The 21567-nt window shown below is 39.0% G+C and overlaps 1 protein-coding gene across 1 annotated transcript in view; it reads right to left on the bottom strand.

The window, feature by feature from the left end:
• ARHGAP42 (Rho GTPase activating protein 42) overlaps positions 1 to 21567 on the bottom strand; it is a 292266-nt gene that overhangs the window by 174775 nt on the left and 95924 nt on the right. The window lies entirely within an intron of this gene.

A 21567-nucleotide genomic window follows, 5' to 3' on the forward strand; every position in this document is an offset into this window, starting at 1 on the left:
TTTGGCTAACAAAGCAAATCATAGTTTTTGTATCACAGACTGTTATGCACAGATGAATGTGTTAATTCATTCTTGGAGGGTAGTTTCTGTTCCTACTAAATTATCTAAAGATTTTCTCACCCTTTGGTCACAAGTAATTACCTCTATCAACTGCAAAACTTACAGATCTGTTGGGGGGAAAAACTGTGCACACTGTAGAGTGAGACCACATGGGCACAGAGCTAATAAGCATTTTATAATGATGGATTATTGCTCTCCTCAAAGCATCTGCAAGTCCTTCAGATTAAATCACTACAGTCTACAAATAGTGTAGAAATAATCCAATCACTTCCACCATGGCTGAGGAAATTGAAGGATAAAGAGTTTTTAGAAAGAAATTTGGAAGTAAGATCCAAGTAAGTATTAAAAAAACAAACAAGAAAAGCAATGGAATTATGGAAAATGACACTGAAATAAACAGTAATCAGTTTTATTACTATTATACAACTTGACGTATCTACTCATCACTGACCCCTATAATCCACCAGTGATTCAACAGAAATTTATCTGGGCAATAATGATAGAAAAATAGATGACAAAAAACGTTGAAAAATACTCAACAATCAGAAATTCTTAAGTTTTTCTAAAGATACACCCTAAAATTTGTAAATGACTTAAGGTTATGCTTTGAGGAAACTTCAATTTTTATTCCAGGGTCAAATTACTGAAAATATTTCTGTTCTGGACAAGTTGTAAATTGTGTAGCCTCAACTCAGAGAGTATCAAATACCACCCTCCAGGTAGAGGTCGTGACCCTGCCTACATCCTGTGGAAGGATTATCTTCTAGGCAAATGGTTGAAAAAATCTCGCCTAATTGAATGTTTTACTCATGCATTTCTCTGTACTTCCAAGGACACTCACTGGATATTCACCATCAGGAGCAGTATCTATCTAGATGAAGAAAACAGGAGAAAAATACAATTCCTGCTCTGGAAATTATTTACATGTAGAGTCATTAGGAATAATCCCATCAGTTGCCACCGGAGCATATGGTTTAGATTAAGGTAAAATAAGAATGAATACACAAACACATTGCTCAAACTACTTCAGTTGTCATAATAAAAGTATTGCTTCACACTGTGTTGGAGGGAAAAGAAATGTAAATATATAGGAAGGAAGTATTAATAGAAAACTAAGATAGTGAAAAGGATAACTAAGTTGGGTTTTAAAAAGGCAATAAAAGAGAAGGATGTCTGCTCTTTCTCTGGTTTTCTTTTACTTTTTACTCTTTTTTAGAGCGGAAAGGGGGAGAGGAAAAGAGGAAAGTAAATTGCTCAGGCATACAAGCACAATTTTACAGTCATATTTCACTCCTACTGATAGAACAAGGGATGATCCTCTCACCGTTTTGAACAGGCTGCCCCAAATCATGCTCCCTCTGTCTCCCTGCAACAGCTTACCAACACTCAAAACTTGATGATCTGGAAACTGGGAGATGGTATTTCCAAACTCCTGCCAACTAAACATTGCCACTTGCCATCTGCCTCATCAAGGATGAAGTCACTAGCCACTGCATCCGCTGACCATCAACACACCCTGAAAGGAGTTGAGGGTGGAGATCAGGAATGAGGCACTCTGTGCTCTGGGAAAAACTGGCAGAGCAGGCCTTCAGATAGTCAGATATTTTCAGGAGAAGACTTTATGAGCCCAATTTCTTGCATCTTCTCATATCTAGAAAAGCACTGAAATCATTAATGGAGACATCTGCTCCTCGTGACTAGCAGCCACCTTTTTGTGAACCTTCTGCAAAATGCAAGCTTGACTTCCCCTCTTACCTCTCCGGAGCAGTCCCTCAGAACTATCTGAGAGGCTGTCTCCTGGGCTACAGTCCTCATTTTGCCCCAAATAAAACTTAACTCACAACTCTTACACTGTGCGCTTTTTTTTTTTTTTTCCAGTCGACACTACATCACAAAGAAGCCTTGCTCTAGTCAATTTTTCATTTCTTTCCCTCACCTACACTCTGCTCTAGGAGGTAAATCTCTTCACCATACACTCTTAAGTTCCTGCTTACTCAGGGCCCTGGTTCCTCCCACCTAAAAGAGCCTAGAATCTACCTGCTCTTTTCAAACCAAAATCCTACCCAGTCCTGGTCACCACAAGATCTGGTTACTTCATTCCATTCCATCTCTCTCCACCTCCAAGATCCCATGTGTACTTACACAGTTCAACAAGTGTTTTCTAAATGTTGCATGGTTATGCTTTTCTTGGTAACTGGACAGTAAGCCATACTCCAAGGTTAAGTCAAATCCTTTTCTTATATCTCCCCTGAGGGCTGGAAAGGGAAGCGCTTAATTTTTTTTTAATTATAATAAAAATTTTAAAAACCTGATAACTGGCAATTAATCAAAAAGAGTTCTCTTCCAAAACATAGACAGCCCATGCACTGGTTACAGCCTAGTACAGGAAATCATAAACTAAACCTTTATGGCAGCCTTGAAACACCCTAAGGACATCATACTATGACTTTGGTCTTCATCTGTTTATGGCTTACCCTATCAGAACTCTCCCCACTTCAAATTATCCAATAACCTCACAGGCAGCCCAGAAGTCAGAGTGAAAGTGGTGTCTTTACAAATTAAGAGATATCTGCAAAATTAGGCAAAAGAAGTTATATACACACGCCTTTGGTAATTAACAGGTGTTGTCTAGGGACCATCATTGTGAATACGAAACTCAAGACTTCATTGTGGCTTTAGTACTTTATCACATCTACTGCCAACAAGAATTACAGCAGCGCTACTAGCAGATTAGGATCCTGCACCAAAAATTATCAGTGAAAAACTGAGAAATCATATAAAAATACCCAAATATTAATATTGAAAAAGAAATGGGCAATGCCAAGGACAGAAAAGCACTATTGTGCTGCTAAACTCAAAAGGAATATTCTTTAGTCAGAAACTCCTGAATATCAGAAAAAAAAAGCAGCTCACCAGCTTAAAAATCAAGTCATTCATATTCTGTCCTTAATCCCCTTCATTATTCTATATTTGGATACAGATTTGAAAAACTCCCTAGTAATTGGATTTTATTTAGCAAATAATGATATAGCCTTAATGCAGCAGGCACTGTTCTAAGAAACTCTGCAAATATTAATTCGGTTATTCCTACACTGGTAGGATTCTTATCCTATTCCCAATGGGGAAACTGAATCATAGAAATATATGTGCCTGAGGTCACACACAGCTAACGATACAGAGCAGACCCAGGGTCCACTCATTTCAAACCCTGTGCTCTTAACCATTACATTATGTTGCTTTTCCTAAAACATCCCAAGCTAAACTCAACACATTCCCCACCCTCCCCAATCCAGCAATCCCTACACATGCAATGACATCCTCACCCTCTAAGTAACCTACTACCATGTCCATCTCTTCCATCTCCACTGCCCTTTACCCACCGCCCCGCCCCCCCTCCACAATCAGGAGTTGTCCCTTAAATTCTATTTCCACTCACCACTTGCTTCCATCCCTTACTCTCCATCTCTACTCGTAGAATTATCATTTAGGACCTCGCTTCTTCTTAGCATTAATACAATAGCCTTATAACTAACTTGGCCTGCCTCTCGTCTTCTATGATCTGTTCTAAATACTACCAATAAAATTGACTTATTCAGTATGCACTTATCAATCCAGGTTCCTTGCTAAGTGTTGTGAATGCAAAAATGAATCAAAGCCCTGTTACAGAGGGAGTGACAACACAGGTCTTCCAGCTCTGATCGTGCAACCTGAAAATACTCACCGAAGCTCTACCGTCTGCTGAACTATGTCCAAACTCCTTAGCTGTCTTCCAGGTTTTCCATAATATGAATTTTTTTTCTACCCTTTCACACAAACCAAGTTTTTCCTATTAAAGCCACCTATATTTTGGACTTCCCTAGTGGTCCAGTGGTTAAGACTGCACTTCCACTGCAGGGGGTGCAGGTTCAATCCCTGGTCAGGGAAGTTCTGCATGCTTCATGGTACTGCAAAAAAAAAAAAAAACCCACCCATATTTTGACATCTCCCTGCATTTGCTCGTGTTCTCTTTCCTATCACAATGCCATCTCTGCCACTTCCATCTAATCTAGCTGAAATCCTACCCAAATACCACAGCTCAGCTTTCTCAGATATTCCCAACCAGACAATGGCTTCCCACAGACCAAAGAACCTTAGCACCTTGAAACACATAGAACATATCCCTGTGCCTTGCATTCTCCTGTTTGCCAACAAACTCTGATTTACAAAGCACGTTTAAGTTTATCCTTTGGGATGAATACCTTCTCTGATACTCACCGCAAGAAGAGCTAGCTCAGCTGAACAGTCCTTTCTCCCTATACTTCACGCTTCTTGGCATTCCCTTCCCTCCTCTACCCTTCTCCTCCATCTGCTGTTGCTGGTGTATTTCACTTAAGACCTGGTGCAAATGCTGTCTCCTCCACAAAGCCTTTCCAAATCCCTCCAGCTAGAAGTAACCTCTCCCTCCTCTGAGTTCCCATAACATTTTACCTGTGCATCTCTTCTAGCATTCACCATCTGGTACATCATTGACGCTATTTATGTACATCTTCACCAGTAACTTAGCACCTCTCAAGAGCAGACACTCGCCTTGCTCATTTCCTACCTGCTTATCAACTGATGACCTCTGTGCTGTGATAATGATAATGGGTGGATAACAGGTAATGGGTGATTGCATTACACGTGTTGGTCCTGGTCAAGAAGCTAACATAATTAAAGTGAACCAGATAACTCCAGAGGAGGCAGGATGGTAGGACCAGGCCAGACTCTATTGGAGCCAACAGGAATGTTGCAACTTATGAAATTACTGTTTCAGAAAAGCAGTAACTTGGAAGAAATCAAAGTTCCTGACATGCCAAGCTAGAACTCTGATGACAGCCCTACAGACAGATGGCTACAATCTTGGTTTGGCTGTATATAGTCATTCAGTGAAGACCTCATGCAAGGCCCTGAGAATTGTATGGCTGGAGAAGCAGTCTTCCGTGCGGTTTAGAGCTGCACTTCTGGATACAGGTTAAATTTTCAGTTCTGCTACGTATAAACATCAACAGTAGGTAAGCCTCAATTTTTCCATGCATAAAGTCAGGATAATACTAGAACTTAGCTCATACAGTGAATGTGAGGATTAAATAAGTGTATGTGGGCATTTCCCTGGTGGCGCAGTGGTTGAGAGTCTGCCTGCCAATGCAGGGGACACGGGTTCGAGCCCTGGTCTGGGAAGATCCCACATGCCGCGGAGCAACTAGGCCCGTGAGCCACAACTACTGAGCCTGCGCGTCTGGAGCCTGTGTTCCACAACAAGAGAGGCCACGATAGTGAGAGGCCCGCGCACCACAATGAAGAGGGGCCCCCGCTTGCCACAACTAGAGAAAGCCCTTGCACAGAAACGAAGACCCAACACAGCCAAAAATAAATAAATAAATAAATAAATAAATAAATAAATAAAAATAAGTGTATGTAAGCAAAGTGCTTAACAGTGTCTGGCATATAAGAAGGGGTTAAGCAACATTAGTTACTATATAAATATGTAAAAACTTTTATTTGACTTTAAGAAATTTACAATCAAGTTGGAGAAGATAATATTTGCCAAAACACTTCATCTGAATTCAATTCGGCAACCATTTCCTGAACTGCAACTTGTTATAAAAGAGACAACACTAGGTACTAAGGAGAGTAAAGATAAGAAGCTGAGAATGTACATAGTCTAGGAGACAAGACCAACAAGCACTCCCAATTAACTATAATAAGTCAGATCATGTTAAGGAATACCTACTAGATACACTAGAAATGGCTCCCCAGTAAATACCTAGTCCACTGGTTCTCAACTGGGGACATCTGGCAATATCTGGAGACATCTTGGCTTGTTCAACTGGAGGCGTTGGGGCAGACGTCTGCTACTGGCATTTAGTAGAGGGCAGAGATGCTGCTGAACATCCTACAACGCTCAAGTCCATCCTCAACAGAAGGAATCATTCTGCCCAATATGTCAACACTGCCAGGTCAAGAATTCCTACTCTCCTCCAACTGTAAATGACTCTGCTCTGGAGTTCCAGGTCCCGTATCTCTACCCACTGCCTGATTCACTTCTGATGAGACGGGCTTCCTGAGGCTTTGGGAGTGTGGCACTCTGCCAGTGTTGTGTAATGGTTGTTTCTCTTGCAGACTTATCGTCCCTTTGTTCTAGGTCTACCCTTCCACATGTCACCCCATGCCCAACCAGGCCATGATCAGATCTATGAAGCTGCCTAAACTCCCAGTTTTATCATCCCCCACTGTGGCATCTCAGCCCCATTCAAGCTCCAGTTATAACAACAAGGAGGTCTGCATGAAAATATCAAACTATTTTAATTTTTATAGCCGCTTTTTGGAGCTGGCAGTAAAACCTTTTAAACCTTTGCCTGAAAAGAATAAAAGGTAAAGTAAATTACTGTTACCTAACTGTTGCCAATTAAAATAATGACGCTTCAAATAACTGAATTATCCACTGAATAAACATACTTTAGATTAGACTCTTGTTTCCACAATGATCATTGTTCTTGATGATTTAACAACTTATAACACAGACTAAAAAAAATTTTTTTTGATGTTTTGACACTGTCTGCCCTATCACAAAGCATGGTCTGCGTCAGTGTCTTCTGAAAGAGTCAACGTTTCCTGCTGCTTTAAAACATTCACTATCTGTTAACCTTGTAAATTTACGTATATAAAGCATGAGCCCACCCCAACCACATCTAAAAGCAAACTTAAACCCTAAAGTTGTCCCACCCATTAGGATGGCTACTATCAAAAACACAGAAAGCACCAAGTGTTAGGGTAGACGTTGGGCAGGATGTAGAGAAACTGGAACTCTTGTGCACTGTTGGTGGGAATGTAAAATGGTATAGCCACTATGGGAAACAATATGGTGGTTCCTCAAAAAATTAAAAAGGATTGAAGGCAGGATCTTAAAGAGAAATTTATACACTATATTCATTGCAGCATTATTTACAATAGTCAAAAGGTGGAAGCAACTCTAGTATCCATCAACAGACAGATGGAAAAACAAAATGTGGCATATACATACAATGGAATTTTATTCAGCCTTAAAAAAGGAAAAATTCTGACACATGCTACAACATGGACAAATGTTGAGGACGTTATACTAAGTGAAAAAAGCAATTATGTGTCTTTTACCACAATTAAAACATCATAAAGTTGTTAATATTTAATGTATCACTTGTAGGAATCATTAACTCAAAATCCTCTCCATATTTACAGTTTTGTTAATTATACCTCACCTCTTGATTAACTCCCTGCATAATCTCAACTGCAAAACAGTGGATTTAAATACAGTCTATGCACTGACAATTTCCAAATCTGGCCCTGACCTCTCCCCTGACTCCTAACTCAACAGTTCTAGCTGACTAATAGTTAACATGTCTGAAATAAAATTCTTGAGAACACCCACCACACCTGTTCCCCCCATGATCACTGCATCCCAGGAGCCTGTCAACTAAAAAATTATTCACAACCTAAAAGGTGAGTTATGTTTTATTCAGTGGGAATTTTTAGGACTTCAAGCCCGGGAGGCAGCATCTCAAGTAACCCTGAAAGAACTGCTCTGAGGAGGCAAGCGGGGGAGCCAGGACATATAGGAGTTTTGCAACAAAGGGCAGGTAGTCTGAATGTCAAAAGATTATTGTTAACTAAAGAAAACCAGATATCTCAAGTCAAGGAATTCAGCGCTTTTCTATGTATGGGAAGATGAGAGATTCTAGGCTCACTGAAATCATTCCTTAGATATGTACCTCAGCTACTTGGGGCCAGTATCCTGTGTTTTCATATCCTGAGTTTCCTCAGGGCTCAACGTAGGGAGTGGCTGCAGTCTGATAGCTGCTAGATGGCAGGTATTCTTTTCTGTCCCGAGTTCCCTCAGGGCTCACCGGCTCACCCCTGGCTGGTGGCTTCAATCACCGACTGTGAGATTGTGACATCCTTTCTTTACTGATATGGCAGGCAATATTCCCTTTCTGAATCCCATCAGGCCAAAAGCCTTAGGTAAGTGGTTTTCAATAGGTCAACTCTGCCCCTCAGGGTATAAAATGTCTTGAAGGCATTTTTCACTATCAAAACTTGGAAGGAAGGGGAGGGGGTACATCAAGAGTTATAGAGGCCAAGGATCTCACTAAACACCCTACAATGCACAGGACAGACTTCCATAACAAAAATTTATCTGGCCCCAAATGTCAAGAGCGCTGAGGTGGAGAAACCCTGCCTCAGAAGCATAGTTGCCTCCTCTCTGTCAATTAGTATGTGATCAAGCAGCGAATCCTGTTATATCGCCTACAAAATAAGCCCAGAATCTGATTACTTCCACTGCTTTCATCCTGGTGCACATCACCATGGTCTCCAACCTAATGAAATAACTAAAATAGCCTCCTGACTGGTATCTCCCCAGTTAGGAGACAACCATCCAGCCATGTCCTCTACACTCTATAAAAACAATCAGGTAATCCCTTAAAATTCTAAATCAGTTCATGTCATTCCTCTGCTGAAAGACCCTTCCACAGAGCAACAGTCCAATCTCTCCCAAGGCCCTACATACTCTTCACATTCCCTCACCCCACCCCATCCCACTGCCCCTCTTCCCACTTTCCCATTTGTTCCTATGCTTTAACCACATTGGCCTCGTTCCTCAAACACCCCAAACACTCTCCAGCCTCAGGGTCTTTGCACTTGTTGTTGAGTTGTTTGAGCTACCTTAAGAGCACTTCCACTAGAGATCTGCAGGACTAACTGCTCTTTCTTTTGTCTGGTCTCTGATTAAATGACACCTAATCACCGAGGCTTTCTCTGATACCCTATATTAAAACACACCTACATCCCCCCTACATCCTCCTTTACACTCCTTTGCCCAGAGCACCTATTAATATCTGATGTCAACTGCAAGACAGAAACTCTTTTTGCCCATACCTATATTCTCAACTCCAGGAGAAGAAAATCAATATTTGTTGAATAAATGACTGCTATCTTTCCCAACTATTTCAATGTAAAAAATTACAGAAGTTTTGCTTTGTAAATTAAAAAAAAGAAACCATGCTATGCATACTGGTCTACCACCTGCTTTGCTTATAGAGGTACCCAAATTCTACTATTGACAGCTTCAATTTTTTAGTGTAAGATATTAAGCAAAATCTGGCTTAACCTACCACAAATGTGTTCACTATATGATGGCTTGTTCTTTCATATGAAATTGATGAGATATCAGATCGCTTCAGGTGTAATTCTTTTTTTTTTTCAATATAAGCTCCATAAATAAGGTAGTGAACTTGGAGACTAGTCATTGGCTATGTCTAGCAGAGCATACAGTCAGAGAAGACAATCAAAATCAAAAACATTTAAAGCATATATATCACCTATGCCATGGATTCCCAAATTTCAGTCACTCATATACTACTTCCACAATTTTGGCCATATCAATGTCCTCCATTTTTCCTTATAAACTGACCCACTTCTTTTACTAAGCTTCCTGAAAAGCAATAATTTCCGTTAAATTCAGAGTTGTCCTTTATTCAATACACATTAAAATAAAACTACTAAAATGTAAGTTGTTCATTCATATAATGCTTAATATCTAACACATAGCTGGTAGTTTCCATTTTACACTCTGGGAAACAGAATACTCTTCATTTATAAAAAAGAAAACATAATCCTGAGAAGCTTAGTGTTTTACTTGATGTCAACAATTAATTGGAATCGAGACTTTCCCAACTTCGTGTTCTGTTTTCACTCAGTAGGGAAAGTACATTTTATTTGCATCGCTTAAATAGTATTCTGTTATGTGTGGTGAGTAGAAATTATACTATGGATGAAATATAAAGTGAACAGAATTAAAAGTCTCAGATCTGTGGGGATATTTTATTTTGCCATGAGAGACTTAAACAGAAATACAATAATTATTATGTAGAGCACTGTTCTGCCACCAACTTGATTAGGAATGGTTATACAAATGAAGAGTACACCAGTTTCTCAAAAAGCAGTGTTTCTGTTGTTGAAAATATCTCAGATCCAAAGGTTTCGCAGAAGTTTGGAAATATGATTAAAGTAAGGTCTTCATAGGGTGACCACATTTTCCAAATGAAAAAAGGAAATACACTAACTTCAGGACTAGCCTGTGGTTCACCACTACACTAAGTAAAAAGTTAATCAAATTGCTTAAGTTAGATGGTTACTGTAAAGCTCTCTTGTCTAGTATAGTTGGGAAAAGTAATGTTGGTTAAAATCATTCTTCTTAACTGACTCACTGTATTGTTTTTTCTATAAAGCATTGTAATTTCACACATAAAAGTCCTGTACATACTTTGTAGAGTTATTCTTAAGTATCTTATTCTTTCGTTGCAATTTTGAGATGGTGTACAAAAATATAATTCATATATATCTATCAACCTGGCTAGACTCTTATTTCTAAATAAATTCTCTGTAGATTATTTAAGATGTTCTATGTGGGAAAATCACATCAATAGATTATAGAATTAAGGAAAGAAAATTAAGTCTTATATCTTCTATGACTCTGGTTTTATTTTACTCCATAGACTAGGTGCCCTCCAAAACAATATTGAATTTAAGTAGTAGTAATGTATATCCTTGCCTGACTCCTGATTTTTAAAGTGAATGTTTCTAACGTTTGGATGGTGAATATTATGTCTTGTAAGTCCTGTAAAATTTCAGACACATACACACACAAAAAAAAATTTCAGACACAATTCACTGTCATAGTATACTGCTCAAATGACAATGTTAACTGGAAATGCCTTAAGGCCATTACCATGCTATAATAGACAAGGTCAGTAATTATCTAAATCACACTAATTTCCTCATTTCTGAAAACAGTACTCATATTTAGAAGAACACATACAACATACTCAGTCCCCTTGGCCTTGGTGATTGGTCATGGGTCTTTAAATGATATTGATTGGGCCAATCAGAGCCTTTTTAAATTTTTTTTTTTAAGTTTACCAATGGAAACTAGACAGGCGTCCTCTAGAAACAATGTCTGTGAGGTATGGAGGCAGTGTTTATGACTCTCCATGTGGAAGAAGCCAACTGAGAGAATGAAGTTGACAAGCAAATGAAAGTCAGAGACAAAAAAGCCCTCTCTTTTGGAAGAGTTGATGATTCTAGCTGTTCCCGAATCCCACATGCAACACAGCACTTCCCACAAATGAATGAGACATCCCAGTGTCTTCCCAGTCAATGTGCTGTTTGCCTTGCAGACAAGTGTCCTGGTGACACACAAATAACAGATCCCATCCTGAAGTGACACAAAGCATCTTGATAAGAATCCACTAAGAGTCCGACTTTTGTCTTCAAATGATGAGTCCTGATTCTAGGACAAATGGCAAGCTTATGAATTTGCAGTTATTTTTAATTAGTATTATAACTTAAAGTAAAATGTAATAAGCTATTTTACTATGATTTTACAAAACGTTACCATTGGGAGAAACTGGCTAAAGAATACACAGGATTCCTCTGTATGTATGTGAATTTATAATTATCTCAAAATAAAGAAAAGTTTAATTAAAAAAGCTTTCAGTCTCTTTTATCTTGATGGTAATTAAATGTGCAATTTCTCCTGTACAGCATGAACAATATGACTGTGGTTTAATCATAAAGACAAAAACATTTTGCTCACTGAAGAACACCCCAACTTCTTATTTCTGAATACCTGGTTGGTCTGTCAGCTGATATCTCTGAACCACAGATAGCTTTGTCACATCATTTAAAATTTCCCCTCATGCTTATCTTTTACCGCTGTTTTTCAAGTCTAACTTATGTCTACTTAGGTTTATTTTCTTTGCCCTTTAGAATTAAATGCCCCATCCAGATCTTAAAACTTTGGGGTATGGTGACAAAATGATTTTATATATTTACTATTTATGGTATTAAAGTATCTTTGTGTTTCCTAACTATCAAAAAACAAATCAAGGGACTTCCCAGGTGGTCCAGTGGTAAAGAATCTGCCTTACAACGCAGGGGACACGGGTTCGATCCCTGGTCAGGGAACTAAGACCCCACATACAGCGGGGCAACTAAGCCCGTGCACCACAACTACTGAGCTCACGCGCCTCAACTAGAGCCCACATGCCGCAAACTACAGAGCCCATGCGTCCTGGAGCCTGCGGGCCACAACTAGAGAAGAGAAAACCTGCCTGCCACAACTAGAGAAGAGAAAACCCGCCTGCCACAACTAGAGAGAAGCCTTCACACCACAACGAAGAGCCCGCACACCACAGTGAAAGATCCCGTGTGCCTCAACAAAGATCCTGCATGCTGCAACTAAGACCCAACGCAGCCAAAAATAAATAAAATAAGTCAATAAATAATAAATAAATCTTAAAAATAGAAACAAATCAAAACATGGTTTATAAATGTAGTAAAGACTAACACATACCCAACGGTATCAATGAAATATGATGACCAACACCACAGAATAAATGTATTTTTGAAAATATGATATGCAATTATAAGACTCCAAAGTAAAGCCTATACAACTGGGATCAATGGCAAAGGCAGGAAGATGGAAGAACTAGACATGGGACGCACAGGTGCTGTGTCCAATAGCAGACTCTTGCAGCCATAAGCAACAAAAACCTAACACCCAAATATTCATGCCAAAGTAGCAAAACTGAAAAGGAAATTTTCAATACAGTTTATGTCTTGATAGGAAAAAAAAAGTGAAAGTTCTTTATTCACATATCCTATTTTAAATTGATTGTTTTTAAAATAGCACTATCTGGTGGAAAAGTTCCCCTAAATCCTTCCATACAGTCAAGGTTAATCTTAAAAATATAAAGGGGTCTTTGGAAACAGGAAGATATAAAGACTGGATGCTTACTGCCACATTTCCATTTACAAATCTTTAAATCTAGCAATTTGATATACACCCATGAAATACCAGCTGTGAGAATGGCATCAACCAAAAGAAAAAAAATTATGCCCAAATGTTAATGAAACTGGTACACCTAAATACAAATATATTTCAAAATTAGTGTCATCTCAGTTCCCTCTGCTGACTGCTAGCCAAGACAGCAGAACTGAAGCAGGAGGGAAGGGGGCAGGGCACAACCTTTAAAAGAATGACACAGCCATAGGACATGACAAAAACTGTTTAGAACCAACTAGGTCCAAGATGGCGGAATATTCAACTTCCAGTGGACCTTGAGCCTCATTATACACTCATTGTAATACATTAGCATATGGTAAATGACACACCCACCAGCACCATGACAGTTCTGAGGCTAACTATAAAAGGCCAAAAATGGATGGTGGCCCAATTCCTGGAAATCTCCACCCCTTCCCCAAAATAACTGGCATAATCCTCCCACTCATTAGCCTATGAAATTACCCATCCCATAAAAACTAGCCATGCCATATTTCAAGGTTCTCTCTCACCTTCTGAGATGGCCCACACTCTGTCTGTGGAGTGTGTCTCTCTAAATAAATCCACTTCTTACCTATCACTTTGTCTCCAAATTCCTTCACAATGAAGCAAGGACCCCAGATTCACCGGGAACATAACTTAGAATAGCATACAAACCTTAATTTAACTACAGAAGGTACAAGCTGCTTTCCTTCTTCTGTGAGAGCTGGTACGGAACATAACAATCAAGTCTCAAGTTTTCTCTTTTATCCCCTTTGCTGTACTCTAGGGTAGAAGCGTGAATGAGCAGGGAAATGGCTCAAAGGTAGCCTGTCAGGACAGCTTCACTGTCTGACCACTACACTAGATCTATTCAAAGATCTTTTCAGAATTTTGACAGACATTTCTAGTCATCATTGTGTCCTAAGACTTTTTCAGTTATAGAATCAAAAGACATAATTCACAAATATGAACACTTTGAGGTATTTTTTGAAACCCTAGCAATTACCCTATTAAAGGTCTTCACACAAAGTTAACAAATTTTACTCAAAGAAAGTTTCTTTCTCTTTTAGACTTAACCATAATGAATTAAGTAAACAATCTGAGAAATGGCAAATAGGAAGCTGTGATAACTTTCAAAACCACCTTTTCTTTTTCTGTAAAGGAGTATGCATTATTCTAAATTTTGGACAACCAAGACAGTTTTCAGAACACCTAATATACACAAGGGAAAAAAAAAAAATACAAAACAGATCAGGCCTCTGTCCTCAAGGAGTTTAAAATTTAAATAAAAAAAGAGAAGACACAGGATGTAACAGAACAATGGGCTGAAGTCCAAAGACCTAAAATTGAGTCCTACTCAATTTGACTCTGTCACTTAGTAGTGGTATGTATCACCTTGAGTAACTCATCTAGATTCTGAGCTCAGTTTCAGATTGTTGGAGGATAAAATAAAAATATATATTAAAAGCATTTTGCACACTCTAAAAAATACAAATCAATACTAGGACTATTACCAATAAAAAATAAAAGACACTATCATTGCAGTCACGATGAATTGTGTGTGACCTGCCACCTCTGAATCCTACCTTTTCATATTTCACCAAATAACTGAAAATCAAGGAAATCATGGGAAGCCTCTGCAATTCAATAAATGTGAAAAATCAGAACTTTGTACATGTAGAACATGGAGTTTTTTTTTGTTTTTTTTAAATTTCAGGTGAAATCATTGTATAAAAATGTTGGTATGGGGACTTCCCTGGCAGTCCAGTGGTTAAGACCCCGCACTTCCACTGCAGGGGGCACGGCTTCAATCCCTGGTCAGGGAACTAAGATCCCACATGCTGCACAGCGTGGCCAAAAAAAAAAAAATTAATTAATTTAAAAAAAAAAAATGGGGCTTCCCTGGTGGCGCAGTGGTTGAGAATCTGCCTGCCAATGCAGGGGACACGTGTTCGAGCCCTGGTCTGGGAAGATCCCACATGCCGTGGAGCAACTAGGCCCATGAGCCACAACTGCTGAGCCTGCGCGTCTGGAGCCTGTGCTCCACAACAAGAGAGGCCGCGATAGTGAGAGGCCCACGCACCGTGATGAAGAGCGGCCCCCACTTGCCACAACTAGAGAAAGCCCTAGCACAGAAACGAAGACACAACACAGCCATAAATAAATAAATAAATAAATATTAAAAAAAAAAAAATGTTGGTATGTAGGCCAGCATACCTAAAGTTTGCTTCTAATAAATGTTAACCTAAGACATACCAGAAACATAATCCATACTCATACATGTGGAATGTTGGCATACTGTGCATTATTTATCTGATAATAAAAGAAACTGGATTACTTCACAGATAATTGGACTTAAGCATATAACAGTATCAATGCCAGAAACTCAGAGATTAATCAATATCATCTGACAGCATATGTGCAATGCAAAAATCTATGGCAAATTTTCCATTAAACAAAGGAAAACCTTTCATTGAGAGAAATAAGGACATGTAATTTTCTCAACATTTAAAATATTCTCCAATTTCATGAATTCTTGGTTCAAAGGAGTGGGGAGAGACTTTAGGCTCTCACATGCCAAAATTTGATGAGAGAACTGTCAATGGATTAATGAATTAAGTTTTTGCTGAAATGTATGCCTGTTTAAATATGAAGAAATTTAAAAATCTAATTTCAAAACTTGTAATGCCTGTGATCTTCCCTAATTTTTCTAAGATACTGAAATAATACACCTACAGCACTTAATAGAGCATTTCACATACTATATTAATAATATGTTTGCTATTGTTATGCAATTTTTTGTTTTAAAAGTCTTAGTTTGTAACAGTATGAATTATGTGGAGGCTCTGGAGCCCAACAGCCTGGGATTAAACCCTCGGGTACCACTTATTACTATGTGCCTTTGAGTTTGCTCCTCTTTAAAATGGATCTATTAATAGCATACATCTGAGAGGGTTGCTGTGCAGATTAAATTAGGTAAAAATATAAGCAATTGTAGCAGTGCCTGGTACCTTGAAAATGCTCAGGGTCAGCTGTTATTTTGTATAGCAGTTCTTCACAATAGAAATATAATGCAAACCACATAATAACTAACACATCTCAGGTGCGAAATAGCCACAGATGACTAGTGTCTAATGTAACAGACATCACAGATATGTTTTTTAAATCTCTTAAGACTCATATAAGAGACTGAAATCTTATATCAATAATCAAGTAATTTATGTTTGACACATTTTTTCTTTTTTTAATACAGATCTAAAACTATTTTGATTTTATCCCTCATTAATCCTTATATAGGACTGATTATGCTTTTTAAAAAAGTATAATAACAACAACAAAAAAGTATTACAAAGGAAAGCAGAGGTTTCAAAACTCTTACAAAGGAAGTAATTATTAAGGTTACACATTTCGCCTCCTAGTACCTCATCTTTTTGTTGTTGTTGTTATTCCAAAGTAATGCCCAGACACCTAGCCTATTTCAGGAAAGTACTTTCATTGCCCAAGGATAAAAAAGACAAATATGGGCACTGAATAGAAAGAATATAAATCCCGGGAAACCTGAAGTGAAATCTGTAACCTTACACAGGTCAAATGTGAATGTTAAATGTTATGGGTAATAACAGTAAAAATAAGAGGTTTCTAGTATTAATCAAAATGAAAACTATTAAGAAACAAGTTCATCTACATAAATTCTTCACGATAAACACAAGCTAAAATATTCTGAAGTTCTGGCTTCCTTAATTGGAGACAAAGATTAAAAAAAATCTACATTGCTACGCACACATACCCACACGCAAAACAAACAAACAAACAAACAAACAAACAACACACATGCACACCAAAACTTTTTTTGTCAAGGTCAGGGACTCTGAGTACCCAGAAAGTGAGGGCCCAGGAGCTGGGGTGCAGGAGCAGCATAGGGTAAACAGATAATTTGGAGCCTCTATCCTGAAGAAGGCTACAGCCTCTGGTCCACATCCTGTAAGTTTCCATTGATTATTGCCCTACATCTCCATGATACCCAAGTGAATAAATGGGACTTCCAGCAAGCTGTCCAAACAGCTCTCCCCTGGTCCTCTTACTGATCCAAATCTCCTTTGTTGATTCTACCTCATCTGACCAAACTCTGGACTCCACACCTCAGGGCTTGACCCTCCCACCTTTTCTGTCTGCACACTCACAGACTGGGTGATCTCATACATTCCCACAGCTTTAAATACTCTCAACATGTTAACAATGTCTAAATTTATATCTCCAGTTCCATGTGCTCCCCTGAACTCCAGACTCATACATATACCCAGATGCTCCCTCAACAAGGCTACTTGGATATCCAGTAAACACCTAAATAGATTCAAATTTTAACTACTTCTCCCTCATCTCCTGCTTCATCCCAATAAATGGCAACATATTCTACCAGGTGCATTATTTTTCTTCTTAGCATTTACCTCCCTCAGACATAATTTGTTTAAATGTCTGTTTCTCCCCAGTAGAATGTAAGCTGCATGAGGGCAGGTATTTCTGTCAAAGAAATACCTAAGGGGACTAATTTAAACTGTATGGAAAGTGCAAGCCCCCAGGAGATATAGAAGGTGAAGTCTGAAGGACAAAATGGAACCAATCATGAGAGGATATGTGGATCAGGATATTCAAGGCAGAAGAAATGACAAATGCAAAGGTCTAAATCCAAAAGAAGCTTGTAGAGACACACTGAGAGCAGAAAGAAAGCCCAGGGAGATGGAGAATAGGGAACTAGAGGCAGAGTATTGAGAAGGGAGGAATGAGGGGTGAAGTACAGTTCCAGGGCTTCAGGGAGAGGGGGATGTCAGGGCCAAAGGCCTGGAGGCAAAAGGGTCAAATTCAGTATTTCAATAGAAATAACAAAGGAGAAGGTACCAAGATCTCTTCCAGAAGGCCTCAACTGACCATTTCATGCTTCTCCAGAGGGTTCTCTTGATGTGTTAATATTTGTTCAAATTAATTTTGAACAGCATGGGTTAAATGGTAGCATTTGCACAGCCCAGTCAGCTATGATCTGCAGTAAAATAGAGCAGTTTCTGTGGAGAAACGGAAACTGAAGAGACCTTACCACCAAGTTTATATGGCTTAGAAGCCCCTGTCTACACTGGGGACTGTCTCAGAATCTTTCCACCTAGACACCCAATTTATGACATCTCTAATCAAAAGCATGGACATGCTGCATTCCATGGGGAAAAACCCTAACATTTCCAATAAAGATGCACTTTTTAAAAAAAAGCCTCTGTCACTAATCAATACCATATCCCGACTGCAAGTAATAAGCATTTTACTAAGGCCATTACAAAGGGCTATTAAATTATTTCTTACATTTGTCTTGTTAAAAGGCTGTTCTCTATTAGCCCCTTGATGGCAAGTGTCAATTGACATCTTGGAAAATGTCAAATCATGGAAGATGGGTTTTTAAGTGAGAAGTATGACAGGATAAACTATACCCTCATAAGTGTCTGAAATAGATATTTTCAAACTTACTCTGGGTCACTTTTTTGTTGCATTAAAACTATGCATTTTCAGTTGGCTTTAGCAGAGTTTGTTTTCAAAAACTCAATACTTAAAGTTAGTAAAGAGCAAAGAGGAAGTTCCATTTCTAAAAATCAATGTTTCTTTAGGCTCTTTCTCTGCAAATAGACTTTAGGTGACCCAGATGATGTACTCAGTATGGTAAATCATTGGAAGCAAGAGAATTTGTTTAAACTGTTGTGTCCTTTTTCATCTTCCTGAGATTTTATTTTTGTTTAGTCACTGTTCTGACATGCTTAGGTTTTGGTTACATTCAATTAATATACAATGTCATGATTTATCACTAAAAAAAGAATGATTAATTGACTTTATAATCAGTTATAGGACTCTTTTACACTTTCCTAGTACACTTAAAATATTCTACTTCCTAAATGAAGCACTACTTTTTAAAATACAAATTCTTTGCACAAAATCCATTACCAGTTGTATCTTCAGTTATAGTAACACCAAAAGACTGGAAGTGTTGATTAAATACTCCAATATTTAGATTTGTGTGTTTAAATGATTACTTTTATATAATCTTTGTGGAAATGCAATCCATTAGTCTTTCATCTATAGAGATTTTTCTTCATTATTTTGCATTTTTTATCTCAGACCTTCTCTGAAACAACAGGTAAGGCAATCAAAACCCACAGTATGACTTCACTCATGAATGTAGAATTCCCTCCTTGCTCCAACATGAGAAATATGGCTAAGGGCAGAAATGAAGATCCTTGAAACACTATGAGCTGGTGGGCCAATCTCCATCTCCATTGCTTATGAAACACTCTACCACATTCCTCAGCCACTTCTTGGTTTTTGGCCTTTATCCTGTTATCATATTGGATGATCTCAACATCCTGCTCATAAAACTTCCAAACTTCAGAGCTCAGCTTTCTCAATTTCTAGGGTCTTTCTCCCTGCTCAACCACACCTTAACTTTATCACTATCTAAACTAGTTCCATTGCCAAGTTCACTATGTTTCAACTGCCACTCCTGATCACAATGTCCTTGTCCTCTCTTAGAATCTCCTGTGTTCCTAGTTAACCTTCATTATAGGTAAGCACTCATGCTTGCCCTCTCTGCTTCCTAAGGCTATCAGTATCCTCCTGCCTCAGTCATCGCTGTACTCAATCAGGACCCATTTTCATATCATACAAATCCACGTCCCTGTAATCCAACACCATGTCTTCTGTGCCAACCACCTACCTGAATCTGACCTCCCAACTGTTCTTACCACTCACAATCCAGGGCTCTGGGTATTGTTAGAAAAATCCATGAAAACATGGTTATTAATCTTTCCTGGACATATTCATGATGTTTAACTTCCATGGCTCTTGATCCCTGACCAGGAGTCCCTTTTCTCTTGTAGAACCTGCTCCTGGCTGTTCTAAACTGTTTCTACAATCTCCTCTCACAGCAGATGACCACTCCTTCCTAATACTGTTATCCATCCGTCCAACCAACAAATTTACTGTCCAAAGTTCTATGTTTTAACCAATCCTCTCTTTTGTCCCAGCACAGAAGAAGAGCTTTTCCCTTGGTGCCTCCAGGCCTCTCCTCAGTGCTAGAAGAGAACATTCTCTTGGCTCTTTTTCCTCCTGCAAGCTACAACACACTTTCCCATACTCTTACACATTTTCTATAATTATAGCCCATGCTAGTTGACTCATTGCTCTCCTGAACTATTTGCACAGGATTTGAATCACTCAACCCAGAAACCTAACTAACACGGGAGTTAAGGGCACAGTGGAAAATCCACATGTAACTGATAGTCAGCACTCCATAACCACGGATTCAGCCAACAGTAAATTGTGTAGCACTGGAGTATTTACTACCGAAAAAAATCTGCGTATACCTAGACCCATGCAGTTCCATCCTGTGTTGTCCAAGGGTCAACTGTATTCTCCTGGTTCCCGTGTCATTTCCAACTCTTTATTTTCACTTCTCTCTAACCACTCTTTCCCACTTCCATCATCAGATTGTCTTCCGGGCCATAAGTGCACATACCACCCACATCTCCCCATGGAACCTGAACTTCGATTGTATAGAAGTTTATGAAGGCTTATGTATAAAGCACTTAAAAGTGTCAAGTCACCCCCACAGAAAAGCTTTTTCTGACCACCCCAGAGAGGGTCAGTCTCCCACAGTGGCTCATCTCTATCTAGAACAGATCACATTGCATGGCTATCTCTCTGATACTGGGACCAGACCTATGGTAGGCTGATGTTTCCTAAGAAAACATGGTCACCTCTCTCCACAACATTTCTTCCTTACCTAATATGTCTCCCACATGGCCACCAAATTAATCTCTCCTAAATCCCATATTGATCCTCTCATTCTTCTATCAAAAACTTCTAGCAATTTTCCCACAGCCTATAACAAAGACCAAAACTTCTTAGCCCGGCTCTTAAACGCCACATACGCCCAAAACTACCAACCAATCTTCTACTGATAACTTCTAAGAACCCTCTGCCTTATTCTACAAATATACACAGTACTTCCTCCCACCTGTGGCCTCCGCTCAAGCTCACTTATATAACTGCCATGTCTTAGTTGTGTGATTCTCCCTCAGCTCAGGCAATGTTCCCCAGGAGTCAGGGCCTCCTTAAGGGCACCCTCCTCAAATTTCTCTTCCTCATCTATTGAGCAAAATGACACCAAACTGCTGTGTTCTTAGCCCATTCAGTCCACAACCCAAGCACTTTATTTATGTGTATATATAACTCCCCAACAGGATGGTGAAGCCAGTGATATCAAAGATGATGTTTTAAATGTCTGTAACCCTCACTGTAACTGACAACCAACATCTTTACCACCATCAGCATTTATTTATAATGTGCCAGGTGCTGCTACAAATGCTTTACAACGATCTTGTGGGATATATGCTACTATTTTTTCCATATGCGAATGGGCAGCCTGGGTCATAGACAGGGGCCTACACAGAACTTTGAACACAATGGGTACAAAATTATATCTGTGAGTGGATAAATGTATTACTAATAACCATGCTCTGATACTGTCACCTAAGTTAATGTGTCAACGTAGAATGCTTTCCCATTCTTCCCAGCCCAGCAAAATCCTCCGAGCCTTCAAG

This window comes from Balaenoptera musculus, chromosome 8, assembly GCF_009873245.2.
Source record: "Balaenoptera musculus isolate JJ_BM4_2016_0621 chromosome 8, mBalMus1.pri.v3, whole genome shotgun sequence".
Taxonomy (NCBI): domain Eukaryota; kingdom Metazoa; phylum Chordata; class Mammalia; order Artiodactyla; family Balaenopteridae; genus Balaenoptera; species Balaenoptera musculus.